Source organism: Vombatus ursinus, unplaced genomic scaffold (genome assembly GCF_900497805.2).
Source record: "Vombatus ursinus unplaced genomic scaffold, bare-nosed wombat genome assembly UNPS02014168.1, whole genome shotgun sequence".
Taxonomy (NCBI): Eukaryota; Metazoa; Chordata; class Mammalia; order Diprotodontia; family Vombatidae; genus Vombatus; species Vombatus ursinus.
This window is the reverse complement of record NW_020953946.1, coordinates 2,739,779-2,756,815: the sequence shown is the minus strand read 5'-3', so window position 1 is coordinate 2,756,815 and position 17,037 is coordinate 2,739,779. Positions and strand designations below refer to the sequence as shown.

At 37.1% G+C, this 17,037-nt stretch overlaps 1 protein-coding gene across 4 annotated transcripts in view; it reads left to right on the top strand.

The window, feature by feature from the left end:
• The window catches only part of JADE3 (jade family PHD finger 3), a 187,936-nt gene that overhangs the window by 45,144 nt on the left and 125,755 nt on the right, over positions 1-17,037 (top strand). For all 4 annotated transcript variants that reach the window (XM_027859476.1, XM_027859472.1, XM_027859475.1 and 1 more), the window contains exon 2: positions 13,825-13,892. The gene's annotated coding sequence lies outside the window, so the exon portion shown is untranslated. The remainder of the gene's footprint in view (positions 1-13,824; positions 13,893-17,037) is intronic.

Genomic DNA, 17,037 nt, shown 5'->3' with positions numbered 1-17,037 from the left:
TTCAGATAGTCCAATAATTTTTAAATTCTCTCTCCTGGATCTATTTTTCAGGTCAGTTGTTTTTCCAACTTCCAAACATCCCTTTGTTCATCTTCCCTTCAGCAGCTTTTAAGAGAGCTTTCCCTTCCCTTTTTGAGTTTAGATATCCAACTTAATTTTTGCTCTTTTTTTATGCCAAAGGCCTATGATGAGGTTATTATTTCAGAGTGTCAAATAGTTTAGCTAAAGCTGGTTAATGACTCTCCAAGTTGGTTTTTAAAGAGCAAAATTTATTTTGACACAAAATTACTTCTGACACATAAATTTAACCAATTAACCTGCATATTTTATATGTAGAAGTCCAATAAATGTATTTCCTTGGGTAAATACCCAAAATTGAAGTATATTTCCATAAGTTAAGGGAAATTTCTTAGAGGCCTATTATTTATTTGCTCAACATTAGATAATGCACTATGGCATTTTCTGTCCTTGAGGAACTTGTAATTAGTATGGTCTTATTCATACACATGAAACAATTATTGAATAATACAAGACAATAAACAACCATCATTTCAAAGTTAGAAAGAATGCTTTGCCCTTTGATTAGACTACAACACTGTTAGGCCTATGGCCAAAGGAGATCAAATAAAGAGGCTATTATGTTCAAAGCTATTTATAGCTGCTCTTTTGGGGTGACAAAACAGATCTGGAAATTAAGGGGATGCCCATCAATTGAGAAGTGGCTGAATAAGTTGTGGTATATGAATGTGATAGAAATACTATTATGTTGTAAGAAATGAGGAAGCAGATGATTTAAAAAAGACACGGAAAGACTTAGGAACTGATGCAGAATGAAGTAACCAGAATGAGCAGAACAGTTTATACTATTACATCAAAAATGACAAATTTTGAAGGCTTTTATAAACTGATGAAGAATGAACTTGCCCAGAGTCACACAGAACTATTATAAATACAGTGACCATTCATGGACCATTCATCATGGTCTAGAGGACCAATTACGAAACATGTTATCCATGACAGAAAGGTAAAGAATTTAGAGTGCAGAATGAGACATATGTGTGTATACATACATATGTATATGTATATATATATTTATGCAGCCAAGGAGAGAATTTGTTTTGCTTGACTATGCATATTTGTTACAAGAAATTTGTTTTTTAATGAGGCAGGAGGTAGGAGGGAGAGAAATTAGATTTGTTAGTTTTTTAAAAATAGAGAATTGGAAGGAGTGCTATAGATGTAAAATATTGCATTCATTTTTCAGATGAGGCCACTCTTATTATTTGTTTTACCTAATTGTTTTATTTTGTTACAAAAGACTTCTCATGGAGAGGTTGTAATATGAAAATGTTTGTTATGCAAAAGTGAAATACATCAATAAAACTTAAAAAAAAAAAGAATACTGAAGGATCTGAGATACAATTTTAGCTCTGCAGATTGATGTCCAGGTTCAGGCAGTCATTTAACTTGTCTGGGCCTCACTTTCCTCATCTTTAAAATGTAGGAGTTGGACTGACGCCCTTTCAGGTTCCGTCTAGCTCTAAAGCTATGATCCTGTGTGATGTACCAGATGGGGAATTAGCCCTAGTCTGCTGCTAACTAACCGATAATGTTGGAAAAGTTGGTAGGGGCTAGGTTCTAGAGGGTTTTGGCTAGGAAGCTAAGTATCTTGGACGTAATCCTGTAGATATGGCAAACTAGTGTTTAGAAGGATTAATCTGGTAGTGGTATGCAGATTAACTTGGAATGGCAAAGTTTTGAGTCAAATTTCCTTTAATGGTAACGTATGCTCAAGGTAAGGACCAGGGTTGTAGTTGTGACTGTGGGAGTGAAGGGAATGGATATAGACATTGTTCCTTAATTTAGTGTTAATTTAAACTGACAGATTTCTTAATTGCTACTCTTATCCATGTGTATTTTTTCCTATAGATTTGTTTAGAACTGAAAACAAGTCTGTTTTATTACTAGCTTTAGAAGAACAACTAGTTATTCTAGGGAGAATTTAATTTGTGTCTCAACCATACTGTTAACTCCTGTGTTAGACATGAGGCTCCTGATAAGTAAGATATAGAGGATCGAATCTTATTTGTAATAATAAAAAAGTTTTGTCTGTATTTGGGAAGAAAAAGACATACTTAGCTCTCTTCAACATATAATAAGTGGGAGAGGGAGGTGCGGGGGAACCCTACAAACTATTATTTAGCCAGTGGAAGACTGCACCTTACAGTTTTGGCTGCTAGCTAGACTGTAAAACTGATCCGCATTGCACAGATGGCAGAGCTACAGTTTCACACCTGTCACAGTAAGCAGTGTGGAGAAGTAACAGTTTTCCTTTTGATATTTGTATGTTTGACAGGCTGTAAAACGCATATTTTCCTTCCCATCGATTGTATCTGGTGGTTTTTTGTATGCCTATTAAGTGACCATTAGAACGTGCTACATGTAATAAACCAGTTATTTACAAAAGAAGAATGGATAGGTCATGATTTTGTTAGATTACTGGCTGGCAGAAACATCCATTTATTCATTCTTGTATTGGTGGAATGTCTGCTCTATGTACAGAAGCAATCATTCTGTGGAGTGCTGAAGGACATTAAAGAGGTGTAAGCCATGGGTACCAAGAAAGGGTCCAAGTCTAAGTTTTACAGAACAAATCCTTTTATTAAGGGAATTTGTTCTGTGAAGTTTGGATTCAGTCAAAAGACTGTACTTGAAGACCTAGAGGGCCACATGTGGCCTTGAGGCCACAGGTTCCCCACTCCTGAAAGAAGTCCTTGAGTGTCTTACATCTTGAGAAATATCTAAGTCTGAAAGAAAAGTCACAAACAACTGTGTGGTAGACCTTACAGTCTATACTAGGTGAAATAGGACATGTACCCAAATAATTATAAGAATGTGGTAAGAGCAAAGGAGATGTCTAACATGTGGTAAGAAAATTTAATGAGAAATCATTTTCAGCTGTTGGGGGTTAGAAGAGGAGGAAATCGGGGATGGATTTATGGAAGAGGACATACCTGAGATGGATCTTGAAAGCAATTCAACTTGTAGATAGGAAGGAAATTCCTTTCTTATATAGCGAATCCAGGGGTGGGGAACCTGCGATCTTGAGGCCTCATGTGGCCTTCTAGTTCCTTGGGTGCTGCCTTTTGACTGAGTCCAATTTTTACAGAACGAATCCTGTTATTAAGGATATTTGGTCTGTGAAGTTTGGATTCAGTCAAAGGGATGCACTTGAGGACCTAGAGGGCCACATGTGGCCTCAAGGCTACAGGTTCCCCACCCCTGGTGATAGCCTGTACCAGTGCTCAGAGGGGAGAGAAGTCAATAAGGGATTAGGGAACATTGGATCCATTTAGGGTATAGTATATAAAATGAGTCTCAGCCAGTAGACCAGAGGGCTTTAAATGCCAAGATTAAGATCTTATTTTATAATAATTCCCATCTATATAATGTGTTAAGGTTTGTAAAAATACTTTCCTTGCAAATCTGTAAGGCAGGTAAAGTATAAGCATTATTATTATCTTTTTAAATATGAGAAAACTGAAGCTTTGACAGTTTTAGTGGCTATCTTGTGATCACAAAGCTAGTTATGTCTGAGGTGGAATTTGAGCCCAAGTCTCTTGATTCCAACATTGTATTCACTAAGCTATACTGACAGTGGCCAGAAGCCATGGACTGTTTTGAACAGAGGAGCGGTATGGTCAGAACAGTTCATTAAGAAAATTAGTCTTCATAGTTACATGACATGTATTAGAAAGCGTAGAGAATAGAGTGTGGAAACAAGTCACAGGATTCTAGGTTAGTGCTAGTATTGTAGACTTACAGCTTATTTTACAAATAGGGAAACTGAAGCTGATAGAAGGTAAGGAACTTGTCCATGGTCACAAAGCTAATAAATGTCAAAGGCAGGGTTTGAGCCTAAGTCTTGCTGCCTCCAGGTCTAGTTCTTTAGCTCCTATACCATGCTGCCTTTCTTCTAATAAAGATCTGAACTAGGTGTGGAGAATGGATTGAATAAATGTGCAGGGAGGAGGAAAGCACCTGATGTGTCTAAAAGACCAGTTTGTTTGAAGTGTTGTGCCTGTGGGTTGGAGTTGGAATTATGTGAGATTAGGTAGGGAAGGTGGGGAGGTCTCAGATTGCAGAAAGTCTTTAAGGCCAGATTAAGGAATTTGAACTTTCTTCATAAACAATGTAGAGCCATTACAGGCACCATCAGATGTCAGCATAAGGAAGGTTGGATTAGAGTATTGAAAGAGATGGAAAGCTGGCCAGTTAAGAGGCTGTAGAAATAATCCGGTGGTAATGAGGGCCTGTATTAGGGTGCTGGCAGTGGGAATAGAAAAGTAGAACAAAGAAATTGGACTGCCAGACCAAGAAAAGAAGAGAAATGTAGGTTACTATTTCAAAATAACCCATTTTATTTATTTTTATGGGCACAAGAGGAATTTCTGTAAATGGAAAACACATAGACCTTGATAAGTATTCAATCTATGTTAGATCATGGAGACACCAGACAGAGTTCTTATGCCCTCTAGCCCAACAGTGTAACCCCTCAGTGAGAAGAAAGTTTCATAGAGGTCTTGGAGTCCATGCCCAGTGATTTACATTTAGCCTCCAGAGGGTTTAAGTTTAACTTACCTAAGGTCTCATATGTCATAGAAGAAATAAGATTAGAACTCAGATAACCCAGCTCAAGTGATCCAGTGCTGTTTCCAGTATGCCATACTGCTCTCTTTATAAATATCTTTTTATATTGGAATTAATATATTGTACCCATTTTTTTGTATTGCAAGGGACCCCAATATAGTATTTAAATATGCATGTAGCACATAAAAAGTTTACTCCTTTATTAGAGCTATCATGTTAGCTTGAGATGTCACATATATGATAAATATATTTTTTAAAGTACTTTGTGAACCTTTAAAGTGTTATATAAATATGAGAAGCTGGGTGTTCCATTGTTGGGCTTGGAGTTAGGAAGAACTGAGGTCAAATCTGCCCTCACACTTAACTGTGCGATCTAGGTCAAGTCACGTATCCTCTTAGTCTCAGTTTGCTTAAAATTAGGATGATAATAGCACCTATCTTTAGAGCTATTTTAAGGATCAAATGAGATAACATATATAAAGTACTTTATAACCATAAAGAACTTTATTAACATTATTGCTATTGTTGTTATTTGAATTTATTATTCACAGTTATCTTCTACTCCTCTGCTCCCCTCACTGGGTGACCCGCCAGCCTTTATTCTTTGTCTGGTGTTTTCAGGCATTCTGGGTGTCCAAAAATTAAATGTAAACATTTGGTTTTTTTGTATGTGGCCAGTTTTATTGGGGAAACGACTAGGAGGAGAGGAAGGGCAGAGGGAAGGTGAATGGTGGATTCTCCTTGAGCCTATCGCCTTGTCAAGTTCACCTTTGAAAGGTTTTTTAACTTTGGGTCTTCTAGAATTGACAGGAACATGTTCTCTCAGATCCATAAAAGAATTTGCTTTAAAGCTATCTCAATGACTTTTCATGTCCTATGATCCTTTGGAAAATTTATTATTCCCACTATAGGCTAGCCAGAATCAGATTGACAGGTAGTCGGGCAAAAAGGCATTCATTCTTTGGCTGTGCTGTGGAGAAAAGACTTTTACATAATAGAGGTTGACCAGCGCAGTATTGTCAAACTCAAATAAAAATGGGCACCACTAAACTATACATAAAAATCACTGTAGGCCACGTATTGACTTAGAAAACTACACATCTTTATACATTTCTTTTTTTATTAATACATCAACACATTAAAATTAAATAGGAACTACATTTTAATCTGGTTTGGGCTGTGCTTGGGAGTGTTGTGGGCCACCTTTGGCCTGTGGGCAGAATGTTTGATGTGTTTGCCTCTTCAAGGGTGTACTTTCCTTCCTCTTCAGTCCCATGCATGCCCAACACCTTGGTTAATTTTTCTGCAAGCTGAAATGCCATAGGAAAAACATCCTGGTAGAACCTTATTTTAGGTTCATAGAAATTACAGATATAGAAGTCTAATTAGGTTATTTTGTACATCCTCAAGAGGGCTTGGCAGCATAGTTCCCTAAATACATTTTCTATTTCTTTATCTTGTATTCTTAATAAGTATCTCATTGGATGGGTGGTAAAAACCTTTGGGAGAATATTTTGCCTCATCATCAGGGAAGTTTTTCCCTCCAAAAAAACTTACCCAGTTTCCATTTTTTAAAATTTGATGACATTGCCTAGTCTCCTTTTTAATCTTTGTGCCTTTTAGATACTTATAGGTACATATAGGGTCTTTCTCTACCTCCTTTCCTAACCCAAATTATTTACTACTGAATTTATGATTGTTTTTGAATGAAGGTAAAAAAAAAATGTTTTTCTAGTCGTGTTCCCCATTTTTGTTCTTTTGGAATTCCTTAGAAGTTGTCTACTTTTTTTTAATCTAGTAATGAAAAATCTTCTTCTGGTGTGGAATATGGAGTGTCAGTTTACTTCACTGTAGTATTCATTTGGTAAGTTTTGACTAGAATTCTGGTTTGACTAGAATTTTGGTTTTGACTAGAATTCTGGTTTGACTAGAATTTTGGTTTTGACTAGAATTCTTCTCATCTTATCTTAGATCAGAGGTGGGGAACCTGTGGTCTTGAGGCTTTCTAGGTCCTTGGGTGCAGCCTTTTGACTGAGTCCAAGTTTTACAGAACAAATCCTTTTATTAAGGATATTTGGTCTCTGAAGTTTGGATTTATTCCAAGGGCCACACTTGAAGGCCGTATAGAGGGCCACGTGTGGCCTCGAGGCTCCAGGTTCCCCACTCTTGTCTTAGACTTTGTAACTTGATAGTTATAGTCAACAAGGAGAAGATTCATAAGAAACTAATACAAAAAATAATTTAAAAAGGAAGACTTTACAGAAGGAAGTAGAATAGTTAAGGATAATTTACCAGGAAAAGCAAAGACTGAGGAGTGTCATAGCAGTAGATATAGAGATGATATTTACTGAGAACTGAAAATAAGAAAATGGATTGTAACTTCAGTATGAGAGATTTATGTTACAGGGAAGAACTGTGACAGGACTGTCAATTTTGAAATGTCTTCCTGAGGGATGAAGTGTTATCTCTTCCCATGGACCTTTTAAAAAATAAGGCAGTCTCATTTGTCTGGGTTTGGATACATGTAGACCTACCAGGGAGAAGAATGACCTAGGTGACATCTCTGGGCATTCCTTCCAGCCCCATAACTCTGTTGAAATCCAAGGAAAGGGAAAGGTTTTGTTAGCCTTTAGGAGTTTCTTAAGAAGAAAATAGGTATTTAAATGTGGCTTATATATGGTAGTGTAGAATGGGCAGACACTCACAACCCACCCTCCTTTGACATTTCTGGACTCTGCTGATTTCCCTAAATTTCCCTAATCTAGTTAAAGTGTGTGAAAGTGCCCTGGGGCAGATTGCCAATTTAGGGGTTTATTCCAAACTGAGGTATCTCATCCTTTTGCTTTGCTCTGAAATTATGGGGACAAATAGTTGATCCTCCTATTTAAAGAGTGTATAGGAAAGAAATGCTCCTTTTATTTTCTCTAATGGAGTTTTGCCAATATAAAGCATGTTTTTCTTTTCCCTGTAGTTATTTCATTGGTTCATTTCGATTATCCTGGGCATTTTTGGCTGTTGGAGTACCTACCTTGTTGGCTACCTTGTCCTAGGTAAAAGTGCTAAGTATCATTGCTGGTTTAACAGATCAGAATGAAGTGAAAATTTTACAGCGGCCATGGAGGAGCAAAATTGGAGAGCCTGCACTGAATAAAAGGAAATAAGAGAAGAAAGTTCATTTACTGGATAAAATATAGTTTCCAAGCAATAAATTTTAAAAAGGAAATATAACATACAATCCTGTTCCATAAAATAAGCTTTAATATTTTTACCTAGGCAATTTAACAGTTATTAGTGACAATTCAGGACCCAGAATATCATAGATAAAGGATCATATTGACCCTGTTATGACTAGAATTGTCAACTTTCTTTCCATAAAACCTTCATCAATGCTGCAAATAAATTGTTAAGTTAGATTCCAGATCCTGCCTTTCTCACCTGTTGAAGATAGTTTAGCCTCTTTTGGCACCTACTTAGTAAAAACACATTATGGTCAAGTGCATTTCGAGGAATATGGCATAGTCAGTAAGGTGCTGGATTTAGAGTTAGGAAGAGCAGGATTCTGATATTATGTCAGATACTTACTAGCTGTATAACCCTGGACAAACCTCTGAGTCTCAGTTTCGACATCTGTAAAATGAAGAGATTAGACTAGATAACCCCCAAGGTCTCTTCTAGCTCTAAAACTATTGTCCGATCATTTAATTCCCTTTATGAATAGCACTTGTATGTAGGTGATTCAGTTTTCATACTAGAAATATACACATTTGGTACCCATGTGGTGTAGTAAGAAAAATAGTGGCTCAAGAGTTGGAAAATTTAATTTCTACTCATGGTTTTGCCACTTAATAGCCATATAACCTTGGACAAATCATCTAAACTGCTCAGCCTGTGTACTCAATTATTGCTGTTGAGTCATTTTCGGTTGTGTCTGACTCTCTGTGACCCCATTTGGAGTTTTCTTGGCAAAGATACTGGAGTGGTTTTCCATTTCCTTCTGCAGGCTTATTTTACAGATGAGGAACTGAGACAAACAGGGTTAAGTGACTTGCCCACGGTCACACAGCTAGTAAGTGTCTGTGGCCTGATTTGAACTCATGAAGATGAGTCTTCCTGATTCCAAGCCCAGTGCTCTATGGACTGTACCACCTAACTGTTCCTTTGCATAGCTATAAAAGGAGATTAATGCTACCCCTATGTTTCCAACAGGGCTCATGGAAACATAGATCTAGAAATGGAAGGGACTTAAGAAGCCATTTGGTCTGTCCCCCTCATTTTACACATGAGAAAACTAAGGGCCAGGGAAGTTCAGTGACTTGCTGAAGGTCACATAGGCAGTATGTGTTAGGAGGGGCATTTGAACCCAGATTCTGTGACTGCACAGCAAGTAGATTTTCCACTCTGTTTCCCATGAGGGTGGTTGTGATAATCAAATCATGTGGTATAGATATGAAATAATTTTATAAACTGGAACATCCTTTAGACATGAGAGGTAGTGGTGACTGTTGCTCCCTTTTTTATCTCTTAGAATTCTATCTTTGCTTCTTTACTTTTGATCACTTTGGCATTTTGTTGTGGTCTTATTTCTTTTCCCCATCTGCTAACTGGTAGGACCTGCTATTCCTGGGGGAAAATGCCTAAGCCTGTAAGGGTGTTCTAGCAGATAAGAGTGCTGGATGTGAATTTGGGAAGACAAATGACTTGGAAATAAGATACAGTGAGTTTCCAGTTTCACTGTTTTAAACATAATTAGAGACAAGCCATTGAGGAGTGAAGCTACAAGGAATGAAGAGCTATTCAAGTCACCTATCTTTGAATAAGTTTTTTTGGCAAAAAGCCTAGAATAGTCCTTGAAGTAGGTATTCAACAAATATCTGTTGATTGATTGAGTTCCTCCAGTGAGATGAAGCTTCTTTTGCTGCATCTCCAGAGTAATTGTCACACACTTATTGCAAAAATTTTGAGTGTTTAAATTATCATGTTAAATTACCCTTATTTTTTGTTTGTAAAATTTTTGTTTTTCTATCAAGAATAAAGGAAACAATTGTACATTATATATCTGAGTGTGATTTCTTCCATCAGTATTTTGGAGCCAACTTTTTTTTCCCCCTGGGAATATGCTTCTCTGGAATTATATTTTTTTAGTGGAGAATGTATGGTTTGAGAATATATGCCTGCATTTAATAAAATGAACAAAGTATGTTTGGATGGTAGGATGGATTGTTTGCCAACTGGATAATGAATACATAGATAGTTTTCTGGAAACAGTACTAATTATTTTTTCTGAAACTGAAGGTCTCTACCTCAGTATAATAGATTATTAACCTCATTCCTATACCATTCTGGTCTCCCCATCATTTTCTCACTGTGCCGTTCCCTTTCCTCCAATCTCCATTCTTTGTGTCTCTAAGGCCCCCTCCATGATCATTTCCTCCTCTCTACTCTAGGGTCCCATTTTTTAATGTTATGTGTTGGGTATTACTCTGACTTTGAGAAAACAGGGCTTAAATGACCTCCTTATATATGATGCATAGTTTGAAGCAAATGTTTTCCTTTTTATGGGTAGATAGATAATTTTGAGGAAGAAAAAGATGACTTGGTTTTACCCACAGAGAATATTGTTGGCAATCAGAACCAGAATCCTTCTCATCTGCTAGTTGTCCAGGGTTCTGCTTTATTCTGCAAACTTCTCAAAATTCCTACTATAAAAACCTAGGTTCAGAAACTCTCATGTGCCAATAGGTTAGCTGAATGAATGACTTCCTCTCTGGGTCAATGGAAAGGAAAATATTATAGCCATTCTCATGGCACTAATTTGTGAAGATGTTAATTCTCACAATAAAACCTTTTGGTCTCCTCTCATTTTTTATGTCAGAGACTAATAACAGGAAACCTTACTTAAAAACTACAGTAAGAGAGTAACTTTTGTGAAAGTACCACTTTACTATGCTAGCAAATGGTACAGAATGATTTTAGGAAAAAAGACAATTCAGGAAAACAAATGAACATGATCTATTCATGGTGCTCTATTTCGTGTGCTCCCCTAACCCACCATGTACTTTTCTTATCAAATTAGTAATATTCCAGTGTATGTAATTTCCTTTTATTTAGGCATTATCTGCTCAGTTGATAAAACTTTCAGGCACAGAAAGACTAATATGGATTTTTTAAAAAAAATTTTAAATGGTGTCTTTTGAAGAAAAGAGTCTCACGTATAGCATGTCAGACAGATGCTTCCTTGAAAGCAAACACACACTCATGTGTTTTTTCCCCCACCCTTCACCCCTGCTTGCTGGAGATCAGGGGAAGCAGCAGGAGGTTACTTAAGTGCTGGCCCATTGATTTTTATGCCAGACTTTCCCCTTCCTTCCTCCAATTCTGCTTTAGGAAAGGTCAGTAGTGCATTAGTTTTCCACCATCAAGAATTTTATTTTTCTTTGATAATAGCCAAATTAAGAAGTTTGAAAAAAAGCACACTAATTCGTTTTTGCTCTTTTTTTTTTTTTTTTTTGCAAAGGAATGTTCACAGCTCAATGGAATATTTCTACTGAGAACTGTTTTGCCACGGGAGCTCTTTGACTTTGATTCTAATAGAACACATAGTAAGCTACAAAAACATTGATTATGTGGCAGTTCTACAGATGAGAATTAAGCAGGACATGGAAATTAACCTTGCTTTTATACTAGGATAATATGACATCACTTCTTGGAACCATTTATTAGCTGCTGATAACTTTTTAAAAAATCAGAACTGTGATTGTGTTGGTATAGGGTGCTTCTGGTGAGGAACTCCCCTACTAATGTAAATCTGCACTTTCTCCATATCTTGCATGCTTGGAGATTGAGGCTGGTGACTTTGCACTGCCCTTCCTCACTTAAATCCAATTCACTTGCATGTGATGGCATCACCTCCCTGATGTCATGGTCCTTCCCTTCCTCCCCTTCCTTTCCCCTCCTCACATAGGGTATCATACCCTTACCTACAGGTGCTCTTTCTAAAGGAATATAAATTTTGATCTCTGAAACTTTTTCCATCTTAAGGACCATGCCGTAAATCTAAATCACTTTGGCTCCCATTGATTGGCCAATAATTGGTCCAAGGCCAACCCCTACTTGGTCATTGTTTGAGCCCTGATTGGCTCAGAGTGAATGTAAATAGCAGTTGTTTCTATTTTGACCAGAAACCCTGAGGGTCTTCACTTCCCAGATTCCTTTCCTTTCCATTTCCCTTTCCCTTTCCCTTTCCTTTCCCTTCCCTTTCCTTTCTCTTTCTGTCTTTCTCCCATTCTTTGCCTCATTTCTTACCTAGTCTTAATCACTGGATGGGTGCTGCCTCAGTCAAACTGAGACCTGTTAAAGACATTAGCTTAAAAAGTCTGCTGCACCCAGGGCCATTTCTAGTAGCTCTAATCTATATCTTTCCACTGGACCTAGATGTCTCCAGAGGAGAAAGTGAGGCTGATGACTTTGCACAACCCTCCCTTACTTTGATCTCACAAGTATTGGACATATAAATATAAAAAGCAAGATAGTCTCTGACCTCAAAGGGCTTACATTCTAACAGGAGAATACAACAGAAAAAGGTCAGTGGTGGCCAGGGAGGCTGTTTTAGTTTGGGAAGTCACAGGGATAGTGAGTATCTTCTCCCCCTTACTTAGTAAATTCAAGTAGCTCCCTTTCACTTCCAGTATCAAACATAAAATCCTCTTTTTGGTGTTCAAAGTCCTTTATATCCTCTCCCTCCAGCCTCTCCTCCCATCCCTTTCTGGTCTTCTTACACCTTACAGCCTTCCCATTGTACTCTGTGATCCAGTGACATTGACCTCCTTTCTGTTTCTCACAAAAGACATTCTGTCTCCCAATTCTAGGCTTTTTCACTGGCTATCCTGGACAACTCTTGTCCATGTCCTGTCATAAATTGGACGCGGGGTCTACCGAACTTGAAAGAGGGAGAGAAAAAAATAGAAATTCAGAATATTCAGTTTTGATTTCCATGTTCAAACAATTTCTGTAACTTTTCATAAAACTGTGGAATTGAAAAGTCCCTTGGACATAATTTTACTCAGCCTTCTCATTTTACAGAAGAGGAAACAGGCCCAAGAAGGTTGAGTCACTTTCCAACTTGTAAAGTGTTATTAATTTTTATTCAGGTGAAAAGATGTTGGGGACATGAATGCAAAACTGAACCATCAACAAATGTAATCATTCTAATGAGGCATAATTAGTTTGAAACAGTGGTTATTTGGACATTCTTTTACCTGGTAGTTAGGCTGGTTGAAGAGGAGGGGGTGGGTGTGTGTGTGTGTGTGTGTGTGTGTGTGTGTGTGTGTGTGTGTGTAATGCAACATTTTAGAAATGCAGAGAAATTCATGGTAAATATTTTGAGCATATGCTTCCTTAAACTACATGTTGGTAAAATGCCAGCATCATAATTTTCATTTTACGTGTAAATATCCCACATTAAAGTATATATATATATTTGTTGCTATTAGAGTGCTCTGTATGTTGGTGAAATGAATTTTGTGGAAGCGTATTTTTTTGTTACATGTCACTGCAATATTTGTTAATAGATATAATTCAGTGGATTTGAAAATTTGAAATAGTGAGCTCTTAAACTGAATGAGATTATACAATCTTAGAGCATTCATGACCTATAAAAAAAGTAAATTTGGGATAGTCTTAATTTTGAAGACTGGCATGAAATAATGATGTATTGAGGAAAGTGTGATAGATATTATGGCACATTCATGAAATTTGAGCACTGAAGGAGACCTAATCCAACTTCTTTATTTTATCGATAAGGGCACTGAGGTCCAGACGATGAAATAACTGTCCAAGATTCCACAGCTAGCTGACATCAGAGCCAGGACTAGACCCCAGTTCTCCTCACCCCTTGAAACCTATCCCCTCAGTTGAGTGTTTTTTCTGTTTTGCTTACCAATGTCTCATCCAGCAAACGTTTACTCAATACCTGCTACACACAGGACACAGTATTAGGCTCTATAGGGCATTAACAAAATGAATTTAAAAAATACATCATTGGAGTTTATGAGTCAAAATACGTAAGTTTTTCACTTCTTTTCTTTGCTTTTGAGATCTGAAATAGAAGTGGTCTGGCCTTGTGGTAGGTGAAAACAGTTGTACCATTTCCAATGAAACCCTCATAATTTCTTTCAGGTGGTTGTGATGCTGTCAACTGTCGAAGGGGGAACATGGGATTCTGAACTCAGGACTTGGCAAATACAGTAAGTGAACAAGGCATATTCATTTGATCATCTTTCCATTAAAAAAAAAGCTTTTCGATGCCTTTTGTTTTTTAATATCAGCAAATTCCAAATATGTCCTCCTCCATCCTGTACCCAGTTAGCCTTCTCTTATAACAAAGGGAGAAAAATTAAGCAAACCAACTGGCACATTGACTACTCTTTTGAAACATTGGTATTTAAAGTATTTGTATTATTGGAGAGGTGATGTTATTTTTGTGCTTTACAAATTAATAAAAATAATTCTATTTGAATAAATGGTTAGTGCCGAATACTTTTTTGTGACTTAATTTGATTTGTAAGACCACTCTTGACTTATTTTGGTGTAATTTTTTAAAAAATATGTTTACAAGACACATATCACTCTGTTAGAGTGTTTTGAAACATGCCTGATATGTAGTGCTGTCTTTGTATGAGGTACTTCATTATGTGTGCTCCAGTGGTGAAGTTTCCTAAGGGCAAATTTAATTAAACTGTGGAATAACCTTCTTGGGAAAATAGGAGGGTCTAGTTATTTAACATATCCTGGAAGAAAGCACAATGAAGAAGCCATTTTGTAGGGGAAAAGAAGAAGTCTTGTATAAAGGAAAAAGGTGAGTGGGGATTTGCCCGCAAAATTCAGGTTGTTTTAAAAAAAAATCTTTGAATTGTTGACACTTGCTACTGAAACTCTAGAGTCTGCAGGTTGTATTCCAATAGCAGTGTTTGTACAGAGCTTTTTATGAATCTAAATTTATTACCACAAGGAAGTGTTCATATTTTTATCTGCAATTATGTGCAGTTTTTGTTGAACTCTTCTAAAATTTTAATATTCAGGTTGAATATTATCCAAAATATAAACACATGTACCTATATATATATGTTTATACACACATATATGTATATATATATTGTGTGTGTCTTATGCTGTTCACTACATGCTTATGTAGTCCTTCTTGGCCAGCTCTGAAATTGCATCCCCCAAAGGATTAAAATTCAGTCACTGTTCTGAGCACATGGTGTCAACTGTGACCTGGTTGTGCGCCAATTAGTTACAGCACCTGCGCCTAATTATGGAGTCTTGTTGAAGCAGCCCTGGAAAACGGAGGAGGAGTTGCCTTTCAGCTGTGGCCATACATATGTGACTGCAGGACTGCCCTGCCAAACTTCTGCTCCTTTTTTTGACTGACAAGAAAGCTAAAAATGAGATTCTAGCTAGCTGGCTACAACTACAGGACAGAAGGGGAAGTAATTTGGGTATGAGAGAAGAAAAGAAGAAAAAAATGTTAAAAACACCCTCAAAACCAGACATACACAGAAAAGCACTGCACAACAGTCACAGCCCTATGATGTCCTTGGATGTAAGATCTTTTAAGATAGTCTGCTTATTTGAGGAGAAAAAATTTTCAGATTTTTTGGGGGGAAAGAGAGTGGTGCAGATTCGGGCATAGCATGATCTAGCTGCTAGAATGCTGGACTTTGAGTGAGGAAAACTCATGTTCATATCCTGCCTCTGAAACTTCCTCTGTGACTGTGGGCAAGTCACCTAAACTCTCTGAGTCTTAGTTTTTCATCTATAAGATAGCAATAATAATACCCATCATATCTATCTCACAGGGCTGTTGTAAGGCTCAAACTAGGTAATGTGTGCGAAGCACATTATAACCTTTAAGGACCATGTAAATGCCAGTGATTATTACCATTATAATTACTTTTATAAGCTCTTTTGGGCCTTTGATATCTTTTGGTCGTGATATTTATTATGAGCTTCTTGAAGGCAGGACTGTCTTTTGCCTCTTTTTGTATCCCTAGTGCTTAGAAAAGTACCTGGCACATAGTAGGTGTTTAATAAATGTTTATTGATTTAAATATGTACTGATTCAAGTTGTATTCACTTGAAGTTCACCTGAACTGCAGATTTACACAGGAGGAGGTGCTCAGGTCTGACTTGGAAATAGGAGATTTAAGTCAGAGAGACATAATATCCCACTGGGGAGCTATATGCCAATTACCCTAAGTTGGGTCAATGGAAATACAATACCTAAAGGGAGCTAGGTGTTTTGGCTTCTGGGGGGAAAAAACCTATAGGCTAGGTTTTGTCTATTTGTTTATTACAGGTCCCCTAAAGTTGTAGGGATTAAGAATTCCCTAGAGAATTACTTTGGAGAAAAACAAGGGAAAAAGCAAGCAAGTCAGGTGGGGCTTTTATGTTTCTTTTATTTATTGTTTTAAGACAACTTCATGCATTTGACCTCGACACAGGTTAGTGATCAAGATTCTTCCAGGAGACTGAACTAATTCCAGTGGACAAATGTTTTTTTTTAAACATCCTAAATATCTTGTTTCAGAAAAGATAAAAATCTGAAATTTATTTAAGTGCTGTCAGTCACTGAAACAGCCACTTCTCTCTCTATAGCTGTTGCCTTTTACTCAGCTGGGTGGCACCTGACGAAGACATTAGAGGAGTAGCATAAAAACCGTTGTATTACTTATTGAGATGTTCTTTACCTAAATATACTAATGGTGTTTTGTTTCAGTGATGGAGTTAGAGATAAGAGACAATGGAATGGTTTAATTTTTTTTTCTGGTTCTCTCCATGACTCCTTATATATTTTAGACAACTGTGAGGTTGGATTGTAAAAGCAATGGAGCTACAGGTGTTATATGACTTTAATTACAAAACCTAAATAATTGGAGAGATATTAATTAACTGTTCATGGTTAGGCTGTGCCAATATAATAAAAATGACAGTACTACCTAAAAGTAATGAAGGTAGCTTTTACAAAACCAATCAGAAATATACTTTTAAATAAGTACTGTCCTTAAGAGCCATCTCCCTGGGAGGTTATGAACTTATTCAAACTATTGCTTACAACCTTTTTGGAAAGCCTCTTTGAGAATTGCTGTCAGAGTCAACTTACAAGCTATAGAAGAAAATATCTTTCATTACTTTGGCTCTATTTCTGACCCAGACAAGTTAGACCAGTTTGATTGTCTATACCGTTTTCTTGATGCCAAATGGATTTTGACCTTTTTTTTTTTTAGAAAAATGAAATGTTTCATTGATGTTTCTTTTTGACATCATTGTCACTTTGCAAGAATTCCCTCCCCAACCTCTCCCCGCCCCCAACATCTATAGGCCTCTCCC